Source organism: Mastigoproctus giganteus, chromosome 8, assembly GCF_048544385.1.
Source record: "Mastigoproctus giganteus isolate SK-2022 chromosome 8, ASM4854438v1, whole genome shotgun sequence".
Classification (NCBI taxonomy): domain Eukaryota; kingdom Metazoa; phylum Arthropoda; class Arachnida; order Uropygi; family Thelyphonidae; genus Mastigoproctus; species Mastigoproctus giganteus.
The window spans coordinates 24,567,439-24,586,736 of record NC_143582.1 but is presented as its reverse complement, the minus strand read 5'-3'; the positions used below and the strand labels follow the sequence as shown (position 1 = coordinate 24,586,736).

The window sequence follows — 19,298 nt, the reverse complement described above, 5'->3', positions numbered from 1 at the left end:
CAGAGTATAAACAGAAAATTTATTTTTTCAAAAAAAATCGCCTTGATGACGAAGATGTATTACCTATGCATGGCATATTGGACATGGTAGTCGTCCTGATATGAAAAATCACTTAAAATTAGTTCCAACTCCAGATTTGCACCCAGATATCCGAGGCACATTTGAATTTTTCTGCGCCCTGACGGTGTTTATTAAAATTCCTCCCTATAGGTTTTTCTTTATTTACGGGAAATCTGGATACTAAGTCCGGCTCAAGTAGGAAAAGTGATCCGAGGATCGTCTCCGGAAAATATGTTTTTCAATTTAACATGTCATATGGAGAAACTTTGAAAGTGAAATGACAACCAAATTCTAGGAATATTTTCGTATATTTTTTATTTATTTTTACAGTTTTTTTTGCTACCCCTAAAGTTTTTCTGCCCAAGGCCAATGTCTCATTGGCTTGCCCAACGAGCTGCCTGTATGAAGAAAATGTAAGCAAAATTTCCACTTCAAGGGACCATCCTTCTAAGCGGTTGGACAACAACAGAAAAATGTCGCCCCTCACTAACTGAAAAGATCCCCGTAATCAGGGACTATCCATAGTGGTTGCAGTGGGTGCGAGACATGCGGGGCCTCCTAGTTAAGGGGAGAGACCCAGTATATATAGAAATAGATATATGATTTCATCAAAATCGTGATAAAGGACTCCTAACATACCAGTGTTTTCACTCCGGCCTCTTAGGCGCCTCCGTAGCCATGTGGGCAGGAGCAGCAGTGCGTAGCACACGCTTCTTGATTAGACCGGGGTTCGAGCCCGTCACCACCAAATATGGAGGATGCGGAAAGGTCAGGGAATGACCACTGCATATTCCCGGAGCAATATGGCCTTAGTTGCTAATTCTCCTAAAACCAAATAACCAACCAACAGAAAATAAAATTTCATCAAAATCCATCCACTGCGAGTCGAGTTATTACATGCGGACGGACAGACAAAGAAATGATAATTGCTGTATTTCTAATGGTTTCATTGAGATTTGAAATGGCTCGACATTTTTTCCCTAAAAGAGTGAAATATAAAATTTATGAAAATCCATCCATTCGGAGTTGAGTTATTGCATGCAGACGGACAGACGGGCGGATATGGCGAAGACAAAAAAATGCATTTTTTTAATATAATGTAAAGTATTTATGGGTGGCCTCGTCCCCATACATTTTCCAAGTTTGCTAACTTTTAAAATAGATATAAGTTTTTTTTGTCTCACTTCAATTTAGGGGACTAAAAAAAATTTAAAATTGCATAAATAACGTGGAGTCAAGTCAAGTTCCCAACGAGATTTTAATCCAGATTTTGAACCGCAAAGATATATGAGCACGGTATATTTAATTTTAACTACTTTAATTGGAATTATTGCTAAAAACGGATTGCGAGTGCATAATAGCTACTCTAGGGGTGGTTTATATAATGTCCAAGAAATTCTGATCGAAAGATCAAAACGTCACAATTTTAGTATACTGGGTTGAAATCGGAAAACTCGCAATTGAATCTGTACCAATGGATTTATGGATTAGAAAATCTTTTAAAGTTGCAGAACATTGAATATTTTGAATCCTAACTTTATGATGATTCTCAAGTAGAATTTCCGCCTTTCTTGCAGTCTTCAGTTTTAAGAAAGCGTTGTTCGGGCTCCGGATTTTGTTATCATTTCTCCGATTTATAGAATTGGTATTGGAAAAAAAAAATCGTTACGTTTTAAGGAGAATGTGATATTGTACATTATTTTATGCTGTTTTTAGAATGTAATAAACAAAACTATTTACTGCTTGTGTTGTGTACCTCAATATTTTTAACTGTGGCATTGATAAGGTTACAATTGGAAATTGTAAACCTGTGCAAGTATATAGTCATCACAAAAGAAGACGCAAAACGGTCTTTTTTTGAAACACTACACTAGGCATGCTTCTGCTCTGTGATGAACTCGCTAGTAACCTGTGATCGCATTGAGGCAGAACCCCATGGGAACAGTGTTCGGTTTTAAATTTAAAAAATTAAGCTCACCATTTTCCAGTTGTTAAATTTTCAAAAAAAAAACTTCTAATCAGCACTGACCAACATTTTCCACCTTCGTTTTTCGAATGTGGAAAATGTCAGTCAGTGCTGATTAGAAGCTCGAGTACATGTGTAATTAATCATGGCATCTGAATATCAGAACCAGTGAGAACTAGTTTATAATGTTCGTATGTGGTGTTATGTTTAAAGAAAATTTTGCGGATGGAGGCGGAGGAATTTGGTTATTAAATCCGACTCAGCTTATTATTTATTTTATAGCATTTATTGGAACTAAAAAAAAAAAAAAAGGAATGAGTGAAAATATCCTGGTTGAGAGCTATAGAAAAGTTTCAGACCTCGGACCAGTGGAGCGTTGTCCTAAATTAATTTTCAATACCGATAACAAACAGATAACAACACATGATTAATTTGTAGTGAATAAACAAGGCTAGACAAATTTCATGTTCAGAAATACGAAAGGGGGATGCCGAAAGAAGGGAAAGCAGACTGTGGGAGATATCGAGAAAGACAACAAATAATGGAAAGGAGTTACGGATAACTAGAACAAAGAGAGCGTATCACTTTTCGAATGGCAAATTATATAGATAACCCAAATATGACCTCCCGATGTACTGATATCTTTTGGTGCGACTTGTTTCATCATAAATTTAAAAAATCCCTGAGGATAATCACTTCAACAACTTTTACATATAAGGATAACTGGAAAATCACACACATTCTCAGATCGAAGTATATAACTTATATACTTCCACCAAATTTTACTATTATTCCACACAAAAATGTATATTTTCTCCTGGAGTTGGGTTCATTTTTGGTGTGTTCTCCCTACTATGGAGACTGATTGTTACGCTCCTTGGTATCAAGTATATCGTGAGCCAAATAGGTTTAATGCTTTTCTTAACGCTGCTCGTAGAGCTGGTATTTTGGCATCGGTTAACGATTTGTGTGGGTCACTTGGGAAGTCAAAGCAGAATAATGTCAAGGATCTGAATTTGGGTTAGAACCGCCGTGAGAGAACGTACCGGAAACAGGTTGCATCTGCCCACGCTGTGCCATCTGCTGGTCACCGATGTTGATCAATAGTGAATGTTTGAGAATCAGCCATGATAATATTCATATCACCGTAACTAAATGCTGACTGTACTCTGAAATTGAGACATTGTTATGTTTTACTGAGTCCAGTTTACCAATATATGAAGTCTAATATTTGGCAGAAAAATTGACATTAAATATATATTATTGTTCAAAGAGTATCCAACACAAACATAAATCAGTTTTTTATTAGTATCGAAATTTGAATGACACAATTAATCACGAATATGCTGAATTTGCAATCGGTAATGATCGAATTGGCCCAGAAAGGCTTTCCGGCCCATTTCGAGCACTAGTGGAGTTTCAAACATTTTTATATTTCTGCTTAATAATAATTATAATATTAGGATTTTTAGGAACATAAGAAGATCAATGTCCAGTAATATGAGGATATTCACCTTTTTTAGAAGAACAGAAAAATAAAGATAGATAGATAGAAGGGTGAAGAAACAGTATAGGTTTTAGTATTTGATTTGAATATGAATAATCTAAAATCTTATAAACTAAAATTCAAACATCAAAAATAAGTAGATCATCTACGTGATCTACTTATTTTGTTTACTACTTAATCTAGCTATTATAATTTAAAATTTTATTATTTAATTTAGGGTACATAGAATTAATTCTAAAAGTTAATTTCTACTTTGGGAGTTATTTAGAAGAATTGCCAAATAAAGTACGAGAGCTCAAAAGAAAGACAATCTTCAGATCCTGACAGATTTTAAACCAACTCAGATTATAAGTTAACCAATGGTCGTTTTAACTTATTTCAATTTTGGGATGCTGTAAAAAGAAAATGGATAATCGAAGAACGCTGAGGTCCGAAACACAGCATGATGAGAGATATCCAGATCGTAGGAAAACGATTGACGAGAAATGTTCCTAAAACCGACATTGAAGTATGGATAACCATGTACACTTCGGTGATATAGTCGAAGCGATGATCGATGCACGCAGAGAGGTCACATCGTCATTATTAGTACTGCGCACAAACACCACCCACATACACAACATGCTGCAAACGACGAACGTCAATATTTCCTGAGGGATATTGGCGATGTGCCTTCATACTCGCCTTTAGGAAGGCCAGAGGTTGAATACGTTTCTGGTTCTTATCTTCGTGGTAGCCCCACAACTAAAAGTCACATCGGTTTGAGGTCCGAATATCAAGCATTGGGGAATAAGCAAGCAGTGACACTGTCAGGGCCGAAGACCTTACGTAGCAGCCGAGTAACTTGCATGCGATGTGTAGTGGTGATGAATTCTGCACAATGACAGTTGTTTCCTATTAACCTCATTCTTGAAGGGCAATAATGGCGTGGCTCATCAGAAGCCGATAGTAAGGTGGTGTTTGTCACCAGATCTGACGGTTATTAATGTTATTAATAACATTAAAAAAGGTTATAATGTTATTAATTAAATTTTTAAAAATGAAATAAACGCAATGTTTCGGGGCCACCCTTATCAACCTCTGTTCTCGTCAAGATCAGGACAACTATCACGCAATTTTGCTGACTATCTGGCTGTTGCCCTTCACCAATGACGGATTTAAGCATAATCGGGATAAGTGACCGCTTAGAGCCTTAGGATTTAGTGAAGGATCATTACCATATCTAAGGCACAGTATCAGGAATTAATACTCTTGACATTAATACGTTTGCTCGCAGTGTATTTCAAAATTTGGTAACAAAAAAAAACAGCCACTTTTCGGAACTTAGCGTTTATTGCTCGCACTACCGATTTCAGGATAGCATCATTATTAAAATTTTACAGAGACATCGTTAGACATGGCCAGCCAGATTTCCAGACTTCAATGCAATAGAGCAGTGTTTTCCAAACTTTGGTCATTTGCATACTACCTTGACGATTTTTGCCTATATGCGTACTATTATTGAAGATGTACTATTATTGAAGATGTTTCAGGAGGAATAGTTAATATTTTGCGAGGTTATAGTATCGATTATTCTGAGTAAAAAATTCATACAAACATGTGTCCAATTCTCAATACATACGGAGATACAGCTGTTTGAAACTGCGCGCACAAAGCCATTATGAGAAGTATGAGGTCATCTTGACGTTCCTTTATGAGGGCAGCAGTATCCAAAATGCGAGCGGGCAATTCGTCTCTTGGATTCACATTTTTTTTCTATACTGCGCTTTTCATCCACCCCACAGACAAAAATCTAACGGAGTGAGGTCTGGAGACCTTCGTGGCCAATGAACGGGACCACCGCGTCCGTTCAGGGAAAGTTCGATTTGGATATTGTATCACCGGATGGGTATAATTTGCAGGAACTCCGTCATGCTGAAAGTACGTACCAATGTCTGCGCGGTAGCACAGTGGTATTGTCACTGTCCTCCCCACACCGGGTGGAAAAGGCCCAGGTTCGAATTCCGTCGATGACGCGAGGAATTTTAATGGGCTTTTTTCACTCCGTGACTGAGTTAGTCGGTCTCAGGCGTAGATAGCAAGGTTCCCCCCCCCCCCCAGAAACTGGGGTTTTTCGTCCAGACAAATCGACCAGAGAACACACGCAATTAACAGACATAAGACACAGCACGGCAGATGAATTTAATTATTCGGGTGGCCTAAAAATAATAGTTTGGTTTTTTTTAGTACATACCAATAATAGTACTACCAGTATTATTATTGAAGGTGTGCACCCGCTGTATTTGAAATGGATACAAGCCGTAATGTTCGCCATACTCTTGTCTATGGAACATCGATACGCATAGAAATTCTTCGTATGCTAGTAGTAGAACTACGTTCTACCGACCGAAGAATGTGTTCTGTTTCATCCACATTTTGTTCATTTGCACGTTCAGAAGAATTATGAGCGCTGGGAACTGTACCAGTCTCACGCAGTTTGGTGTAAACACTAGTAAACGCCCTTGAATCCGCTATTCTGCGTTTAGGAAACCATCGACGGTATTCTCTACAAGCAGCAGTAGCACTTCCGCCACAAAAACCGTAGACAAACACCATATCGGCATATTCAGCATGTGTGAAGGTGTTCTTAACAACACTTTTAACACCAAACAGCTTCACGTTATAACTGCTTCTTGGTCACATCTGATTCAAGGAGCTGCGCGCGCCAATTTCAAACAGCTGTGATATCTCCGTATCCATTGAGAATTGGACACATGTTTAAATGAACTTTTTTACTCAGAGTAATCGATACTATAACCTCCCAAAATATTTACTATTCCTCCTGGATCACCCTGTATACTTAATATTATTTCTTAAATCGATTCACTTTATTACAGGAAAATAAAACAGTGAAACATGAATAAATACAATGAAATACTATTCTATAAATTCTATCGATTTGCAAAAATGCATACCAAAAAATAAGAATGGAGCTGTTTTTGATCAGTCACTAATAAACGGATATTGGGCTATCAAGCCGAGTATCCGTTTGATGCAGAACTTTTCCCATAAAATTAATATGTAAAATAATTCATAGATTAAATGCAATTTTAATATAGTATTGTTAGCTTGAGACAGTCCATGCACGCTTCGCGTGTATTATTAATCTAAGACGCGTGAAGATACGCCTGTGGAGGTATATACATGAAGAGAGAGAAAAGAGACTAAAAAGGTATATAGGAGAAGAGTAATAAATATTATGCAGTTGTAATTAAACTGGACGGCTAAGTTTAGAGAATGTAAACCTATAGAATTTTTTAAATGTTCTATAAAATTATAATCTTCGTAATTAATTGATAAAGAGTTAACGATATTTACTTTTCACTTCTATTAATTCCACAAAAAAAAAAAAAAAAAAAAAGAGAGAAATCATGGAATGCGCCCGAAATGTAACGCAATGCGTACATTACCTAACTTGTAATGGAAATGTCATCGGATGTTTAGACATTACTTAATAAGAAAAAGGTCAATCGATATCACACTTTCAGCGTATGTTTCGTTGGTCCGCGTAAAGCTTTTAAGATCAATCATAGCCTACCCTGTCCTCCATTGACCACAGAAATCTATTCATATAAATGAAAATAGATTTCGCGTTTTACTCTAGAACGAAGAGTCGAATCGAGGCCAAATTTTCAACCTACAAGTATGTTTCGCTGGTCATTGAGAAAATTTCAGGCTCAGTTACGATTTCATAGCGCGTTCTCTTCATCCCCTACAAAAATGACATAAATGAAAGTATGTTTTCGAATTAATCGAAAGAATAATTCGGATTACTACCAAATTTTCAACATATATTCTGGGCCCCTGTGATGGTTCTAAGTTCAATTCCGATTCCATAGCGTTCTCTCCCCAGTTTCCCTACAGAAATATTACTATAAGTTTGGAATAGGAGTCCTGTTCCATTTCAAAATGTCAATGCTTACTTAGAATATTTTATAAATATTTTATATGGAATACTTGTAACAAATTTTCATGTCGATTGTCGATGGGTTGACTTATTTTGTTATAAATAATGAATTATTACTATTTGCTAACTCGCCTGAAATGTAACGCACTGCATATATTAACTAACTTGTTTAGTTTTGGCGTTAACCAGCACTGAGAATTGTAAATCACATATGTACGTAGTCGGAATGGACAAAAGATATTTAGTTGCTTTCTCTAATAGGATTGGGTAATGAGAATTTAGTTTTGAGCAGCAATATGCAGTACGATATAGCGATCAAGTGAAATGAAAACGAGGACAAAAGAAGTACATCTACGAAGGGGGTTCAAAAACGATTTGCATTCGCCCAGTTGTTGTGATAGAGGGTTGAAACAAACACCATGTATTACACTTTTTCAACATAGTCACCAGACAAAATGGTCAGAAGTCTGGGAACCCATCTGGCAGACATTTTTTTCACCTTTCAATATACTTCCACTTGCCAGTTTTGTAGAAGTTCCCTGACTGTCCTTTAGACCACGACTCGGCAGTAGAAATCACTTTATCATCAGAAGCAAAGTATTTTTCATGAATTAAGGACTTCAGGTCAGTAAGGAGGAAGAAATCCGAGGGTGCAAGGTCAGGAGAATAAGTAGGAAGCGAAAATATTTCAAACACACATTTACGAGCACACCTCACTGCAGCAGCAGCATTCGAGGAATGTGCAGGGGCATTATCGTGGAGCAGGCACACACCTTTTGACATCTTTCCCCATCTTTTTTCTTTTATAGCAGCACGTAGCTTTATGAGGTGGTTGGAATAATACTTCATCATCACAGCACAGCTTTTGAAGGTAATCTGTTAGTATTATACCATACTGATTTAAAAAAACTAACAGCATCACCTTGCCTGTACTTTATTGCACCTCTAGTTTTAGGGGGGGGCAGGGGAAAAAGCCTAAAGGGGTTTCCCCATCTCCGCGTTTTGTACTTTGTTTGTGTATCACAGTACTCCGTGGAGGCCAGAGATTTAAAAGTGTGTGGGGAGTGTAATGTCGTGTAGTGTTATGTTCTGTTGTTCTGACCATTTAGCCGTTGGGCCCCTAGTGGGACATACCATTGCTCACACTTTGCCAGGAGGAGGCAGGTCAGGCACCCAGTACATTTTTTAAGTACTCTGGCAAGCCCTGCCACATAGTTTCCGAAGATTTCAGTGGCAAGGGCCTATATAAAAGGGGGGGGGGAGAGTGATTCTGCATGCTTCCATTGTTTTGACATTTATTTATTTTCGGGATCATAGTGATGAATCCAAGTTTCATCTATGGTGACTAGCCATAAAAAAATAATAATAAACCTTTGCTTTTCCTGGTACATCGACATTTCATGTGGACGTTGTGCCCCTTTCCTTCTTCTGGTAAGAGGACAGAACTCTGAGAACCCATCTGGCAGACACTTATATACAACTGTTAATGGATGATACTATGGACCCTACACTAATCTGGAGCTCTGCGGCTAGTTCTTTAACGCTAACATGGCGATCTTTCAGGATTAATGCCTAAATTTTTGCAACACTCTCTTCTGTTACAGCAGTTGCTAGGCGTAGGGATTCCTTCATCATGCACCGAGGTTCTTCCACATTTGAATTGTTTATACCAATGTGCAACAACAGTGTAACTTGGGCAGTCTTCTCCATAAACAGCGACAATTTCTTTGTGGATTGTTTTGGGTGTTTCCCTTACAGAAAGGGGAACCGAATCACTGATCTGTATTCCACTTTATCTATTGTGACACTTCACTTCATTCATCGCTGCAAAGAAGAAAAATTGAATTGTCAGATAAACAAAATTTTATGTGGTTACTATACAGATTTAAAGGTATGAAACAAAAAAAAATATCTTTCTACACAACTACTTCTTGGTGAATGCAAACCTTTTTTGAACCCTCCTCGTATGGGTGGGGGAAACAGAAAAGAAGGCATAGCAAGTACGGTATATCACTTAAAGGCGGACAGATGTTGGTGCCTTTATTGAGTCTGCCATAAAAACTAATTTTCATTACTAGTTACAATCTTTGGTGAACTAGATATAAATTGGAGTAAATAACAGATTTGGAGGTAGAGACTGGGAAGATCAAATTTTTAGTGGACCCATCTCAGTATCCATTACTGGCCTCAATTTTTTTCAAATTTCAAATGATAACAAATTTCAAAAGAGTTACTCGTATAATGAGTTTGGATACCTAACCCACCAAAAGGTGATAGCGTTTTGTGTATGAAATCGTCATATACTGTTTGTAAAGTAAAAATAGGTCGCTCATTAACAGTAAGACTTTTCAGTCATGGAAGCCCTTTTTAATGACTTTTCAAACGAACAGGGGAAAGTAGGAGGAAGCCTAACACTGGAAATCACGGTTTCAGATTTTGGATGAGCTCCTCGCCAGAAATCTCAATCCACATAAGTTACAAATAAAATAGTCTATATTAAAAACAGTCTATTTGTAGAATTAAGTATTTGAATGCCACGAACAATAAAAGAATTGACAGCTCTTCTGCACAATGAAAATGAAGTGCTTTAATCCGCTTCAAAAGCTGTGATCTGGATGTTGTTCTGCCTCACTTTCTGGAACAGGGGTCGGCAACCTGCGGCACTTTAACTTTTAGCCCACATTGTACGACAAGCGACTTATTTCGAACATGAACTACAAAAATAAATCAAGAAACCATCTGAACAATGCGAGTCTCTCAGCACATTTAAAGATGATAATTACGGCATACTAGCCCGATGTTGAGAGACTCGCTCAAGAAGTTCAGCAGCAAAAGGTCACATTAATTCGTACCTATTTGGATGTATGTTACGTTTTTTCATTAATAAATAATATTTAAAAAAAAAAAAAAACACCTTCTCACTCTATTCCATTTCTTAAACCCCCCCAACTTGAGCTGGTGTGCGGTTCTTCGGATTCTTTTTTTTTTTAATTGATCAGAAATGGCTCTTCACTCAAAAAAGGTTGCCGAACTCTGCTCTAGAAGATAACTTGCCCTGCTGTTGCAACAGAAGGATAGTAAGGGCCACTTTAAGCATTTCGCTATTTTTATACTTAGCATAGTAAGGGTATAAGACGAAACATTAAACTCTCCAAACAGACGCGATCGAAACGAAAAAAAAAAAAAAAAAAATTCACACAACCTCTAAAAGTTGATCCAGTTCCTCCTTGAATTTATACCAACTAACTTCCACAACACAACGACAGATGGAAGTTTGTTCCAGCAATTAATCACCCGCTGGCTAAAGGCAAATTTCCGCACATCTATTCTACAACGGTCTTTCCTCAATTTGAATTTATGCCCCCTTAGGTTCGTAATCTGAGCAAGTGGCATACATTGATACAATGTATCAATGTATGCCATTGATACATTGTTTTAATTATACTTAAATATAACCGTTTTCATGACTGACAAAGGAAAGATGACAATACTGTTTAAGCACTTTCAAAAAAAAAAAAAAAAAAAAAGAGAGAGAGAGAAAAAGCAGATTAAATCGAATGAATCGGAAGAGCAACCAAGCGATAATAGTACAGCTCTTTCAAGACGTGACTAGTTTGTGTGAATGAAGTTGGAATAGTCAGAAGTGCTAGAAAGAATAAAATTCAATATTTGCGGAAGAATCAAATAGAGAAAGGATAATAAAGCTTTCATCTGCCAGATTGATAGAGCACTCATAGCTAGCACAGACAGTACAATCACCGTCTTTCCCCACACCGAGTAGAGAATACCCAGGTTCGAATCCAGTCAATGAGTGAAGAATTTTTATGGGTCCCTTTTTCACAACGTGGCTAAGTTCGTCGTTCTCAGGCGCGGGCAGCATGGTTTTTCCTCCAAGAAATTCGGGTGTCTCGTCCAGAAAATCGACCATAGAACATACGCAATTTACAGACATATATACGATGTTATACCTAAAATCCTATAACACCCAACCAGATTAATAGAACGTCATGATTTGGTGACAACCTTGGTAGAATGATTTGATTCTGTATATTATTCTCTGCAAGAAATTAGTACATATCACGATAGGGATTCTTTTCCTCATCTTCCATGATATTCATGAATTCTGTACTTCAGACTAGTTTTTCTTATTTTGGTCTAATCGCCACAAAAATTCTATTCTTATACATTTCCTTTGAGTAAAGTGATACAGGCTGTGTATTGCGATCTTGAATCTATTATACCGGTACTTATCATATTTCAAATGTTCCAGATCAAGGATGTCGAACTCAGAAGTGCTTGTGGGCTGCACAAGCGGTTCTTTAGGGTCCGTGGGCCCTCAAATTTGATATGCCTATTGTAGATAAACTACAATATACATGAAATAAACCGCGAGAATATTTCCAAGAACTGTGAATTAGCTTCCATAAGAGCAGAATTAGTTGATATAGAATTGAAAAGACCAAGACCAGTAAATGAAATGCAGTTAAAAGCTTAAAAAAACCTTTACTTCCACACTAGTTCGCTTTTGCTTTTTTTACGGTGTCCTCTTGACCCTGGAAGAACTGCGTCACGGTAAACTCAACTTTGCCAAGAACTATTTCAAAACAGACACATCGGGATAATGCGCCATCTGAATCTATGGTACTGTATTATTATATTCCGTCTTCGTATGTCTTTCAGTGATTTCATGTTATGTGAATTAAATGACAGATTTATAAACCACTGAGATATCACTGATTCATTTTCCACTCTTTTATCTTCTGGGAAAATCCTAGTCAAATCCAAATACACTGTATTCTGTAATGTTCAAAATTTTACCATTTGTACCGTATCGAATTAAAATCGCTCTCATACTGTGGAGGCCCTCCACTACGGGTTGCCTCATTATTGCACTACGCTAAATCAAACACAGTGCTCTAAGGGGTTACTTGAATTAGAAAGATTAAAATATTTCCTTATAACTCATGAAACAAGACTGAATTGAATAAATGGAATGGCACTTCTAATTATACATAGGAAAACTCTACAGGAAATTTTTATGTCCAAATTACAAAATCCAAGAAAATCGGATTTTGTAATTTAATAATTTAATCACATATTTTTATAATTTTGTTTGAATACTATTATGTGTTTTTTATTTTTGTTAATTTTATGGTAATGTTTTTTTACACGTAAAATTTTTCCTAGGTCAACACGCACATTTCTCATCCTATGCCTCCGAACCCTAGGTAGCTCATGTGAGGCGACTGCCATTCAACCTTAGAAAGGTAAAACAGTTCATTAGAAAACTATTAATAATGTTAATTATTGTCGTAATGAATAATAGTTACACATATGACGTACATAATATTATCTTCAGATTAAATGAAAAATACTTCTCGTGACATACTGTGGCATAAAAGTACTTATGAAAAACAGGACTTTTACATTCCCTGTCTTACATTTTTGTTGGGCAGTTAAAGTTGCAGGGTTTAAACTGCCTAGTACATGTAATGGTTTTTACTCGCAATAGAACAAACTTCTTGTTACCACGATTTGCCTTGGCACGCGACGAATTTTAAAAGGTGGCTCAAAAGGCTTTAAAATGAAAAATGGTCAGAATAGCACATTATATGAAATCAGCTAATTTCATAATTTTGAAGTTTTTATTCTTAAAAGACATTTCTTATTGCCATATAGTAAACAAACTCAGTATATCCTCATCTTAAAAATAAATAATTATGAGAAGGAATAAAAATACGAATATGAAAGATGTTTAAGATGTACTTTATATTATAATTATCGAATTATTTTGTCATCGGGTTTTTTTTTAATGACGAGAATAAAATTTCTTTTAAAATTATATTTAATTTCATGCCCGCATGAAATTAAATATAATTTTAAAAGAAATTTAAACTATAAATTCATCGTAACCATAACTCGCATTATACTAACTTCAGTAAAAAAATTTCTTTCTTATCGCAAGTCATTGCAAAAATAGCTTCTAATTTGTTAGACTCCATAATATATATTTTTAAGTTCAGAATGCGTGTTATTATTTGTTCACTTTTTTTTTTTCATTTGAAACTCGGACTCTTTTAGTATTTAGGATTGCAAAAATTAAGAAATCAACAACGTTTTATTTATTATGATAATAAACATTTTTGAAGATTTAATTCATCGCTAAAAAGAGATAGATTAGAATTAATATAGACGCGCTTTATTTCTCTAAACTTAGTGCACCGCATGAGATTTCACTTACCCTTGTGTTATCCTCACTAGAATGACAACTTTTCCTCTTTTACTCGCGCATTAAATTTATTCCTCGGTCAATGCAGCACGTGTTTCAGACAGGCCAGTGGGCATCCCGAGCCTGACTGAGAGTATTTATACCACTGGCGGAAAGTCAAAGACCGAACTAGGTCTGTAGGTCACTATCTCCGAGTACTCAAGAGCTCATCTTGTTGGCATGTCGGTCAGACAATCAGAGAGAGAGAAGGGCAGAAACATCCTCGCGGCACTCATGAGAACCTCCTTGGAGACTGGTTTCAGAGGTGATCTCCCACATCTTATTTAATATATTCACTTGTTTTTCTTCTCTGAAGATCTTACGAAGAATGAATTGGAGAAAATTCACTTTTCAGTATCTCGTTTAATTTATTTTTTGACTTACAGAGATGTTCACAACTGAGATTTTAAAAAGAAAATAATATACATTAAAGAATATTTTGGTAATGGCTGATTGTTATTTAGCCCATGAAAGAAAAATGACTACAGAAAATTGTTAAAAGTCCTGATGACTGGAAAGTGAAATTTCCATCAGTGCCGTTAGGTTGGATAGAGATGTAAATAATCCCTTATCATGCCATGTAAACGAGGGTTTCCTGATGTGCTTGTATTCTCTAATCGGTTTGCCTGTATTCTGGATGAAAAACACCTGGATCTAGAAGGAAAAAGGATCCGTCGCTTGAAACCGATTAACTCGCTATGGTGTGGGAAAAAAAAAAAAAAAAAAAAAACAACATTCGACTTTCTCCTGTCCAGACAGAATTTGAACCAAGGCCTTTTCTACACGGTGCGGAGTGAAAGCGGTTATAATTACATCTCATTTACATCATGAGAACGTATTTTCGTAATGGAGGTGAGCACGTTATCTACACATTCTGCACATTGTCAATCCTGTCCTGATACCAAAGCATTTAAAAGTTCAACGGAGAATTTCAAGCCAAATGCACATCAACGATTGGGAAAAGGGGGATACCACGCGGCGTTGTCAGCGATATTGTTTGGAATGGCCCCGAATCCTTCCTGTAAAAGCAGCAGACTTGTATATCTTATACTGATGATATGAAATGTTTTGTTGAAAAAATTGTTTATAGAAAGACCACTGTCAAGTGAAGGCGATAGATATGCCAGCTTTCAACTTGGAGGCCTATACTGACTGGCCACTTTATTAGGTACACTACCCTACCCTTTTCATGAAATGAAGCGCTTCTTCAATAGCAATATCACGTATTCGTACAATGCAGTATAAAGCAGGTGGAGGAATACTGTATGCTTGCGGCTCCGCCCAGAGATAATAGGAGGGATTCCGTGATGAAAGCCTTGTGAGTAAACTCTAGGTTTGAAGGACTCTACAAGGCTTGTGGAAGGAAATTTTTTATCAGCATGGCCGGCCTTAGTTGGTAGACGAGATTTATTTTATAAAGACGATATTCTCATAAAACAGAAGATCGAAAGCTTTTACTAATGGCATAGAGGAGGCTTGCATTGGACTGGACTGGATTTCGGTTTTAATGCCGCAAAAACGAAGAAGGCTATAGTATGCCAGGACAAACATGGAGGAGGCATTAAGGGTTCAAGGAGAACTGCTAGTTCGGAAAGTTAGGCAAGTCGGTACACGATAAACTCAGGTCAAAAAATTACATTTTCCCTCTCTCTGAGAGCTCTTATGTTGCTCTCATATATAAGCTTCTCATATGTGTCTACAGAAAAGAAAGTGAATCAAATAGGTCCCCTTAAGTAGTTGCAGTGGAAGGTCCGGCAGAAGTAGCAAATGAGTGGAACGTATAGAACGATATTTGACCACACCTAAAAAGACAGAACCTCTCAAGAAGTTCTCCAGAAGAACGTGGCTGATGGTATATATATATATGGAAAAAGTGCATTTACAGTATTCAGGAACTTGCAAATTTCTCGGAAATTCAGTTACAGATTGTGAACTTGGCAAATGAGATTGGCTTCATCTTAGTGGAAATAAGTAACGCGGGGGAGAAGCTGGATTCGCAATGATAATCTGATTGAGTTAGAGCAACAAAGAGGAAAAGTGCAGAAGGCACTCTTCCTCTTTGTTGCTCCAGCCACAACTACCAGTAAAAATTACAAAAATTAAAAATCAAACTGCGAAACAAAAATAAAATTAAAATACAGGATAGATAACCAGGAACTCATCCAGGTAAGCACAGAGGCACGGTCTTCTGCTTAAAAATTATTATATATTTTAATTTTTGCTGGCATGATGGTGTCAGTTGGCACCTCCTCACCACAGTTTCACAATTTTTTAACGTGGTATAATAGCATTTAATTTCGTAAATCTTTATAAAAGAGTGCATATAATATTCTTTCGTCTTCTCAACCAACATAGTAAAATTTATTTGCGGATTATGAAGAATACTTTTGTTGCTGTTGACCTCATAAGTTTTCTTCCTGGTTGAATGCTGTACAATAAATCTAGTTTTACGGAAGTCTACCAAAACGCGAAACGCATAGCAAGAACGATCTCATAGTTTACGTTCCGAGAGCAGTATGTAGCAATTATGTTTCTCATTACTGTCGAGTGAAATATTTTTTAGGATTTTTCGCTTTCAGCTTCGAGTTAGATTCTGAGGTCATTCATCTGTATTTTTACTATCAGGCTGTCAACTTATTCAACAGAGTACATCTCCAAGCACGGAAAATCATAAATATATTATAAAAATTAATATATAAATGTTTTTGTATTTTAAAATTCTTTACGTTGTCTATTGTAAAAGTAAAACTTATAATTTTGATAACTTAATTACGATAGCAAATAAAGAAAAGACCCGAATTCGAATCCCGCCAATGAAGCGTGGATTTTTTATGGGTTCTTTTCACAACGTGAATGAGCTTGTTGGTCTCGAGTTTTTTTTTCTCCCTGAAATTCTGGTTTTTCGTCCAACAAGCAGGCCAATCGACCACAGAACACACGCAGTTTACGGTCATAATATATAGTGCAATGTGGTCTAAGTTGCTGATGCCCCTAAAACCGTACTACTAATAACAACAACTTACAGCCTGCCAATCCATCCGGAGCAATACGGCCTAAGTTGCTGACGCTCCTAAAAACAAATAACAACAGCGAATTCCATGGTGGTCGTCAGGTATTTTCAATACAATAAACTATCATGGGCTAGTTGTGGTCCTGGGGCCACTTACACGGACGCAAATTCGCACATTGCGTGATTGATTGAGACCGTATGCTGCCACAAAAAAAAGTGCACTGCCAACCGTTATCTACTGCGCTGCTGTGGGCTATGCATTCTTCTTCTCCCCCCCTTTTGTGTATTACCTGGCGAAATTCAGAGCTTCGATTGTGAAAAATAGGAAAACAAATTAATTATTATTTACCAAAAGTTAGTTATCATAGATATATTCTTATCAGTTTGGTTGGCAAAAGGAATGTGTACATCTGTAAGGTATGTAGACTAGCTGTTGTTGTTATTGGAATTTAGGAGCATCGGCGATTAAGGCCATGTTGCTCCGTGTATATTGTCTCTAAATTGCATGTGTTCTGAGGTCGATTTTCTGTTTTCTGGACCAAAAACCCGAGTTTCCGGGGAGAAAAAACCATGCACCCCTCTCCTGAGACCGACTAACTCAGCCACGTTGTGAAACAGACCCATATTCTCCCATTATCGACGGGATTCGAAGTCAGGTCTTTTCCACCCGGTTTGGGGAGGGCGATCCTACCAACTGTGCTACCCATGAGAGCCATAGACTAGTGATTTAAGAGTTAATATCTTTATTGCAGGCAGTGAATGGTTACATGATTGCCTGATGCAATAATACCCACAACAGCGACAATGCTAGGGGTTTAACATGAAATAATTAATACAGGAAAAATTACATAAAACGTATATTAGAACATAAAATGTATAATTACATATTTTACATTTAAAATTGATATTAACATGGGAAATGAAAACACATGAAAAGCGATGAAAAGACGATGGCAGTCACTCGGTCGAAGACGAAAGCTGTTCCCCTGATGATGCGGCTTCTGTACGATTTGTCCTCTCTGAACTTTTTATAGTCCACATCCATCTCCTGGACGTTGTGGAGTGATGATTCGATGTTAATACAGATGATGCATAAATAAGTTTCATCTACAGGTTTGTATCATTCCTTATATCATCCCGCAAAGAATCGTCCACGCGGAACTCTGTTCGACGTTGTCGCACCACATACAAACCCTCATTGAGACTATCGGGACACATTTTAGCACTAGTACTGTGCGCAGGACGCTGCATGATATGGGTTACTATCGTTCTTCAGCCGTCCACAAGCCACTAATCACCCCGACTAATGTAAAATCCATCCTTCTTGGACCGTATACCAATGGAAAGCTGTGTGCTCTGGAGTCACGAGTCACAGTACATGATTTACCAGTCTGACGGTTGTGCCTGAGTGTGGCGGATGTCCGGATAAAGCTACCTGTAGGACTGTATTGTCCCGACAATGAAGTTTTGGGGGAGGCAGAATGATGGTGTGGGGCTATTTTTCAAGGTTTGGCATAGGACCATTGGTTGTTTTGGACAAGACCATGAATGCTAAGATCTACTTAGACGTCCTGGACAATAATGCGTTTCTTACGTCGTGGTAGGGACGTCGGGGAAGGCTCATTCCTGTATTAGCAGGACAACGCTCCACATCATACTGCTCACGTTGTGACGGACTGGTTTGAGAAATGAGCACTGAAAAGTTGGACTGGACAGCTCAGAGCCCTAAACTCAGTTCTGTAGAGAACCTCTGAGATGAACTGGATCGGCGGGTGTGTGGGAAGAGAGATTTCTAAAAAAAACAGCTGAACTGGACGCCAATTTGAAGGCCGAATGGCTGAAAATGTCGGAAGACATTTAAAACACACTAAACTCTAAAACAATATAACTATAAATTTTATTAATTATATAAACACAGGGTGATAGTGTACTATTCAGTTAATCTGGTGTAACATAAACAGTGGAAAAAGAGAAATGAAAGTTGGGTTCTGTTATAGTTAAATGAATGTGATGAGTATAATGAACAGCTATGTAGATTAATAGAGTGGGCCAGCAAATTAGAATGTCTTTTCAAGGGAATTTTAACTCTCCACATAGCCAATTCTAAATTAGCAAAATATTTGCAAAGGCGGCATCGTTTTATTTATATCTCATAGTCTAGACTTTCTTATATATTGGCTAGACTTTCTCGCAACCTGAGGCATTATCCCTAAATGCGTTATACTCTCCACATATTATTAGAACCCGTATCTCACACAGTGGCAAAACATTTATTGATTTTCTGGATGATTGCCTTCAACACCAACATGTTAGGGAGGCAACAAGAGAAAACGATATTCTTTATCTGATCATCAGCAGTGATTCGTCATATACTAAGAATCTTCAAGTAAAGGAATCTGTGGGTAGCAGTGATCATAGCGTATTGGTGTGGGACTTATTCAAAGAAATAATTACTGTCAAGGATAAAGGGGAGGGACATAATTATTGTTTTTTCAAATATAAATATTGTTCAAGATTTAGACCAAAGTGGTTGTCAGATGA

General features: G+C 37.2%; 1 protein-coding gene across 1 annotated transcript in view; it reads right to left on the bottom strand.

Moving 5' to 3' along the window:
* LOC150081373 (uncharacterized) overlaps window positions 1-13,878 on the bottom strand; it is a 59,252-nt gene extending 45,374 nt beyond the window's left edge. Inside the window, exon 1 of the mRNA XM_090379225.1 lies at window positions 13,721-13,878. The gene's annotated coding sequence lies outside the window, so the exon portion shown is untranslated. The remainder of the gene's footprint in view (window positions 1-13,720) is intronic.
* Window positions 13,879-19,298: the final 5,420 nt, after the last annotated feature.